Here is an 8,204-nt window from a genome sequence, read left to right as displayed (position 1 = left end):
ACTAATCTATTCTGTTCAGGGGTAAAACTTTTTGTGAGGGTAGTTGGAATTGTAACTCTGTTTTAGGTGTGGGTTTTAGTTTTTGTAAAACTAAAAACTATTAAAGAAATAAAAGAACACAGAAAAGAAAGATAAAAATAAAACAAAACAAACAAAAGGCAAAACCCCCCACCCCACTAGGCCTTGGCCCAGATGGCCAAGTGGCCCGGCAGCCTCGGTCCACCCCATCCAGCCCAACTCCTTCCCTCTGTCTTCTTCGTTCTCTGTTCACAGACCGCGGTGGACGACCGTGCGTCGTCCATGAACGGATTAGCCACGGGGTGGCCATCCCGCGCCTCCCCGCCGTCTCCTAGCGGAGGATAAGAATGACCCCGAGCCCCCTGGATAGAACCCTATCTCCTTCCCCTTCCATTCGCTCCTCTGCTCAAACCCAAAGCCTCCCGATGCCTCGCCGCCATGTTGCCCTCATCGCCGTGGCCACCGGCCTCCCCACGGCCAGCCAAGCCGCCCAGGAGGACCGCCGCCGTCGTCCTCTTCGACTACGGGGACGCGTTCGAGCTCGGAGAACCTACATCGGCTGGATCGAGCCGCCTTTGACCTCGGAACCCGACTCCGTTCGTCGCCACCGCATCGCTCCTCCGCTCCTCCGGTCCACCTCGACTTCCTCTGGCTTCCTCGACGACACCACGAGCTCGTTGTGAGCTCCTTCCCCAAATCCCCTTTATTCCCGCCTCGATTCGTTGCCGTAGCCGCCGTCCCCGAACTCATCCGAGCTCCCGCGTACGCGTACGTGCGTGCTTGAGCCGCCGCTGCTACTGCCTTCTCACTGCTGCTCCTGATGCTGCACTGCTGCTCCCTGGCCGCGCCCTCGTAGCTGCCCGCGCCCGTGCATGCCTGTGCTCGCCTCAATTGCCTTGTTGTCGTTGCCTCTGCTACCTGCTAGCTGCTGCATGATGCAGCCCGCGCACGCCCTGCACCGCATCCACCCGCGCCTGGCCGCATCGTCCGCGCGCCCTGCCGCATCCCCGCGTGCACGCCCACCCTCACATGGCCGCGCCGCCGCCGCGCCAGCCTCTGTCGGCCGCGCTTCCCCTCCTTGCTCGCCTCGCGGGCCGCCGCCCAGCACTCCCCACCACGCTGCACTGCTGCCCCGCGCCGGCGCTCTTGCCGCAACCCCGCGACCTGCTGCGCGCCGCTGGCCTCTGCCCGCGCCGCCGGCCGCCTCCACGCACACCTACTGCTGCGCCCGCCTACGCGCCTCCTCCTGGCCCTGCTGTGCTCGCCTCCTGGCTGGCCATGGCCGCCGGGGCGCTGTGCTCGTGCGTGCGTATACGCACAGCCAGAGGAGACCGGCTCACCCTATGCGACGTGGGCCCGACCGGTTTATTTAGTGCTAAACCGGTTTGGAGTAAACCCCTCTCCTAACTAGCCACTGAACCGTGGGACCAACTTCACTAATTAATTCAATTAGGCAAATAAAATAACCTATTATATTTTGTGTCCATGACATGTAGGCCCCACATCCCCTATTCATCTGTTGACCAGTCAACTAATGACTGGGTCAACCCAGCCCCACTGGCCCCACTGTCATACACTATGGCTAGAATAGCACTATGTAACAAAAGTATATTCTGTTTTTAATTCGAATTAATAATAAATCCAAAAAAATAAATTAAATCTTTAAAATTAATATAAAATAATCCGTAACTCGGATGAAAATACTTTGTACACGAAAGTTGCTCGGAATGACGAGACGAATCCGAATACGTAGTCCGTTTGCCAACCACACATCCCTAGCATAGCGAACATGCAACTTTTTCCCTCCAGTCCATCTGTGCGAAAACGTGAAACACCGGGAATACTTTCCAGGATGTTTTCCCCCTTCGCCGGTAGCACCTAGTACTGTGTTAGGTCACCCCTAGCACCGCGTATTGCCATGTTATGCTTTATGATGCTTTGATTGCTCTGTTATTTATTGGTTCCTCCTCCGTTACTTCTTTCCAGTAGACCCCGAGACCGCGGTTGAACCAGTGATCGACTACTTCACCATCGAGGGTCCGTTTTTATCTGCAGAGCAACCAGGCAAGCCCCCCCCTTGATCAACTCGATATCGCCTATTCCTTCTCTCTACTTCTTGCATTAGAGTAGTGTAGCATGTTACTGCTTTCAGTTAATCCTATTCTGCTGCATAGCCTGTCATTGTTGCTACAGTTGTTACCCTTACCTGCAATCCTAAATGCTTAGTATAGGATGCTAGTATTCCATCAGTGGCCCTACATTCTTGTCCGTCTACCATGCTATACTATCGGGTCGTGATCACTTGGGAGGTGATCACGGGTATGTACTTATATACATAATATGTGATACATGTGGTGACTAAAGTCGGGTCAGCTCGTAAAGTACCCGCAAGTGATTCCGATGTGGGGGCTGAAGGGGCAGGTGGTTCCATCCAGGTAGTGGTGGGCCTGGGTTCCCGACGGCCCCCGACTGTTACTTTGTGGCGGAGCAACAGGGCAGGTTGAGACCACCTAGGAGAGAGGTGGGCCTGGCCCTAGTCGGCGTCTGCGGTTACATCAATTAACACGCTTAACGAGATCTTGGTATTTGATCTGAGTCTGGCCACTGGCCTATACGCACTAACCAAGTACACGAGAACGGTTATGGGCACTCGACGTCTTGGTATCAGCCGAAGCCCTCTTGACGTCAGCGACTGAGCGGCGCGCGCCGGATTGGACCGTAAGCCTGCGCTTGTATTAAGGGGGCTAGGTCTACTTCCGGCCGCGTACGCAACATGCAGGTGTGCAATGGGCGATGGGCCCAGACCCCTGCGTGCATAGGATTTAGACCGGCGTGCAGACCTCTCTGTTGTGCCTAGGTGGGGCTGCGACGTGTTGATCTTCCGAGGCCGGGCATGACCCAGGAAAGTGTGTCCGGCCAGAGAGATCGAGCGTGTTGGGTTATGTGGTGCACCCCTGCAGGGAAGGTTATCTATTCGAATAGTCGTGTCTCTCGGTAAAAGGACGACCCGGAGTTGTACCTCGACCTTATGACAACTAGAGCCGGATACTTAATAAAACACACCCTTTCAAGTGTCAGATACAACCCGGTGATCGCTCTCTCACAGGGCGACGAGGAGAGGATCGTCGGGTGGGATTATGCTATGCGATGGTACTTGGTGAACGTACCATCTACTCTCTTCTACATGCTGCAAGATGGAGGCTGCCAGAAGCGTAGTCTTCGACAAGACTAGCTATCCCCCTCTTATTCTGGCATTCTGCAGTTCAGTCCATCGTTATTGCCCCTTTACACTGATACCCATGCATATGTAGTGTAGATCCTTGCTTGCGAGTACTTTGGATGAGTACTCGCGGTTGCTTTTCTCCCTCTTTTCCCCCTTTTCATTCTTCTCGGTTGTCGCAACCAGATGTTGGAGCCCAGGAGCCAGACGCCACCGTCGACGACGACCCCTACTACACCAAGGGTGCCTACTACTACGTTCCGGCCGCCGACGACCAGGAGTAGTTTAGGAGGATCCCAGGCAGGAGGCATGCGCCTCTTTCGATCTGTATCCCGGTTTGTGCTAGCCATCTTATGGCAACTTGTTTAACTTATGTCCGTACTCAGATATTGTTGCTTCCGCTGACTCGTCTATGATCGAGCACTTGTATTCGAGCCCTCGAGGCCCGTGGCTTGTAATATAAAGCTTGTATTACTTTAATTTGTGTCTAGAGTTGTGTTGTGATATCTTCCCGTGAGTCCCTAATGTTGATCGTACACATTTGTGTGTATGATTAGTGTACGGTTGAATCAAGGGCGTCACAGACAGCTCCGACGACGAGCAGATCCGACTCGATCACTACTGCGCTTCAACCGGTACTTTTGCGAGAAGGACGGCAATGGCGACGGGAAGGACAAGGGCCACCATAGGCAAACATGCCAATTTTTGATAGTTCGATAGCATGTTGTGATGTAGTAGCCAGATGATGTGTGTAATGCACCATTTACGGAATTACATGAATTTGTATGAACTTGAGGTATGCTAATTGAGGTGTCCGGTTATGAGAAGAAAAAATTAAGCCTTGACCGGTCAATGTCCGTGGATGCGCCCAGACGTGTCCACGAGTGAGTGTTTGAGGGATCAGAGCCAAGTGCGGTTGTAGATGCACTAACCTTGCCACGATTTGTATAAAATGCCACGAGGCTTTCCCTTAAAAAAACAAAGGCAGAAAATGAATAGCGCCTCGTGGTGGCTAAATTTCGTGTTTTGACCCTTTTCTCAAACATATTCGAGATCTGACCCTAATTTGAAAAAAGATCGAAATCTAACCCTTTTGCTACCGCCAGGGTCCATGGCGGTAGGGTATAACAGCCTACCGCCAAGGTCTCTGGCGGTAGGGTTGCATGCCCTACCGCAAAATCCTCCTAAGTATTAAACACAGTGTGTGCTTGTGCCCACCGCCGAGCACCTGGGCGATAGGTTGTACAGTCTACCGCCAGTCTGTTTGGCGGTAAAGAGAAAATTCCTTATATAACATTGTTTTAAATATTGGTTCCCTATTTAACACTGCAAAGAAATTTCTTCCTTATATAACAGCAAGTGTAATTTTTTTGCCCTTTCTAATACTTCCTCAGTTCTGTTAGGAGACACAGTTAAAATCTGCATTGACCAATGTCAGTTCTTTGCGGTTGGACGAAATTGCCCCTGTTCATAATAAGCATTAGAACCCCACAAAAAAAACATTAGAAAAAAGAAAAACAAAGGCCGAACCGGCCTCTCTCTTCTCTACCGAGTCCCAACCCGACGCTCTCCCCAACCCTAGCGCGGCGGCGGCTTAGTGCTATGGATGGAGGCGGTGCAGCGGATGGAGACGGCCGCGGAAGACGGCCAGGGCGCGGCGGACGGGTCAGGCCTTGGCGTGGCTGTGGATCTAGCGTTGGTGACCGATGGCGACGGCGGGGCTGCGGTGGGCTTGGGCCAGGGCGCGGCTGCAGCTGCGGAGGGAACGGGTGATTGCGCGGTTGAGGGTGGCGATGGCGCAGCTTCTGCAGGTGGCGGTGGCTCGGCTACAGCGGGCTCAGGCCAGGGCGCGGCAGTGGCTGGAGACTCCGGCCAGGGCACTGCTGGGTCGGCCTCGGCAGCAGCTTCAGGCCAGGGCACGGCTCGGTTGGCACTCCAAAAGTGATGAACCCTGGAAAGTGGTATATCTCGGCCTCCTTCCCTTAGCACTACTCCTGACATATTCAATTTCTGGAACAGTTCATTCCCTGTACTGTATTTAGATATCTAGCATTTGAACGTAATTTGTACTAGCAATTCGTGGCTTTAAGAAATTGAGTAAAACCTACCCTTGCAGGCTTCAAATCCAATCATGCACATTTGTTTCAATTTGCCATAGCAAATGTTCAGTTATAGCTTTAATATTGAAAACTAAGTTTCCCTGGAGCTTTGCTCATATGTTAGGACAATTATACTTTTTTGTTAGCTTTCAATTCACAAGTTATAGTAATCTGCTATTCTAGGCTTTGCTCCAGCATGACAAGGAGGGAAGCACTTGATATTGTAGAAATAGTGCCAAGTCCTCATTTTCTTACCAAATAACCTGAGGTTTCTGCTAGGCAGCTAAAAAACTGCTGTCTGATACTTCCTCTACTTTTGACAAGTCTTGTCACTTCCATTTCTGTTAACCATGCCGTCTTACTGTCACATCCTCCTGGTCATGTTGGAGTCTGTTTTCGATGCATTTCCTCCAGAATTGCAGTGGCTTCGGTTGGAGTTGCTGTTAGTTAATCTAGAATGTTGCTAGTTTGAGGCATACCCCATCCATAATATGTGCATCTTTTCATCTCATTGTACTACGGCATAACATAGCAAAGTATCAATAATTCAATACATTGAAGATATATGTCCTTGTTCTCGAAAATAAGATGCCTGTCCTTGTCATGCGTCATCCTCACGGCTTACTGTTTGTACGACGGTATAACATAGCATGGTTTTGAATGTGATACTTGGCTAGATTCATTTTGTGTGTGCTCACTAACCGATGCATTGTCCAGAATCAAATCATAACGGTGATTTAACGGATCCCATTATTAATCGTTCCCCGTTCGTTGCATCAGTTGCTTCTTAATTCCTAACACTAGACCTCTTATTATTCTATTTATTCTTCAAAGTTAATTACTTATATGATTTTATTCTTATTGCTATTTGCAGTGCCTATACTTGGTTGTAATCTCTCACGTGGCCATGTCATTTTTAGTCCTGCCTGCTGTTCTGTGTAGATGGAGAACTCCAAGTTCCCAAACGCCAAAATATTATAATGCTGGAGTTTGAAATATGGACAACAGATGTTCTTGGTGCTGCTCATGTTATGTTCCGTGACTTGCACTCATGTATGTGATTCTAAAGTGTGACGCCCGGGTAATTAAGCTACAGTAATCCCACGCTAATGGTGCCACGTTACCTCCGTTACCGTTGCTAATCTATCGTTAGATCAAAACCTGTCCAAAATTCAAAGTTCAAAATCAAGCAAACAATAAAAGTTTTCAAATATTAAAACTAAAATGTTCGGAGTAAATCAAATATTGCATAGATAATAATGGTGGAGAAACCTAACTTTAATAAAATGTTTAAGTGTTCAAAATAATTAAAATAGAGGTTTAAATATTAAAATAAATGCCTTTTGAATTTTATAAAATATTAAACTATTTTAATTTGGGTTGAGAATTAATGTGGCAATAGTATATTTAAAAGTATTAATTTAAGTGCTAGTGATAATTTTTATAAAACTAAAATAAAAGAAAACTAAAAGTAAAACAGTAAAAGAAAGATAAATAAAAAGAAAAGAAACAAAACAGAAAAACAACTAACAAAAAAAGAAAAATAACCCTCGGGCTCCGGCCCAGTAGGCCTGGCCCAACCAACTGGCCGGCCTACTCCCTCTCCATACCCCCCCCCCCCGAAACCCTAGCCGTAACCCCCGGTCACCCCACTCGCTCCCCCCACTCCCTCTCGATCTCTCTCGCCTTCCCCGATCTGGATCGGGGCAACCCCCCCGATCCCATCGCCGCCTCGACGTCGCCGCCACCCCGTCTCGCTGAGCCGGCCCTCCCGTCGCCCCACCGGCGCCCTGCCGCTCGTCCATGACCCCGCCGCACGAGGACCGCACCGCCGGAGCCCCTCGTCGTCTTCCCCGAGCTGCCGTCGCCCCGGAGCTGCCGCGCTGTCGCCGGACATCGTCGCCCGAGGTCCCCGTCGGCGCCGCCTCCTCGCCCTCTCCCTTAACGGCCACCTCATCGCCGCGCCCGTCGCCGGACCGCCTCCCCGTCTCCGTCGATCGTCCCCGTCCTCCTCCCGACGGGTCGCCCCCGAGCCTCGACGCCCATGTGCCCCTGCAAACGCCGGTGAGGCCCTCGGCCTCCGCCTCCCCTCTCCCCTTCCTTTCGTCCGCGGTCACCGCGCTCGTCCACCTCGCGCCTGTGTAGTCCGCTCGCCTCCGCCCCGTCTCTGCCTTGCGGTCGAGCACGCCCCGCCCCGTACCCCGTGCGCTCCAGGTCCGACCGTGCTCGCACACCCCCTGCTCGCCGACCGCGTCGGCCAGCCCTGCGTGCAGCCGCTGCTGTCGTACGCTGCTCCGCCGCTGGCCCCACGCAGCCCCGCTGCTCCCCGCGCCCGGCGCCGCTCCCACCGTCGCCGGCCACCGAGACCCCGGGCGCACTCGCCCTCGCCTCCCTTGGCCTCGGGTGCGAGCACCCGTTCGCCCATCGCCGCTTTCCCCGCGCCCGTTCGGGCGGCGCCCGTTGCCCGACCCGCTGTGGCCCTTTGGCCCAATGACACAGAGGCCCAGCCCTAGAACGTAAAAAAAAGAGAATTAAAAATAATATTAATAAAATAAATAAATAAATAATAATTAAAATAATTAATTAATTAAGTTAATTAATCCTATTTAAATTAATCTAATTAACTATTTAGTTTAATTAAATAGCAATTAGATTGGTTAACCCTAATTAGACTAAACAGTCATTAACGAACGAGACCCACACGTCAGTTGACCAGTCAACTCCCCTGTTGACTGCTGATGTCATGCTGACATCATGCTGACGTCAGCATGCACTATTCTGGATAATGTTGGATTTAAATAAATAATTAAAATCCGAAAATGATTAAATCTTTAGAAAATCATATAAAATAAACCGTAGCTCAGATG

At 51.1% G+C, this 8,204-nt stretch overlaps 1 long non-coding RNA gene across 1 annotated transcript; it reads left to right on the top strand.

Annotated features, from left to right (window-relative positions):
- The first annotated feature begins 300 nt into the window (after positions 1-300).
- LOC109786799 (uncharacterized) lies at positions 301-6,447 on the top strand. The gene is made up of 4 exons (XR_012205447.1): positions 301-697; positions 2,005-2,082; positions 3,425-5,199; positions 6,212-6,447. It is a non-coding gene; the product is annotated as an uncharacterized lncRNA (long non-coding RNA).
- The last annotated feature ends 1,757 nt before the right edge of the window (positions 6,448-8,204 follow it).

Source organism: Aegilops tauschii, chromosome 3, assembly GCF_002575655.3.
Source record: "Aegilops tauschii subsp. strangulata cultivar AL8/78 chromosome 3, Aet v6.0, whole genome shotgun sequence".
NCBI classification, from domain to species: domain Eukaryota; kingdom Viridiplantae; phylum Streptophyta; class Magnoliopsida; order Poales; family Poaceae; genus Aegilops; species Aegilops tauschii.
Note: the sequence above shows the minus strand (reverse complement) of the source record. Positions and strands in the feature narration are given on the sequence as shown.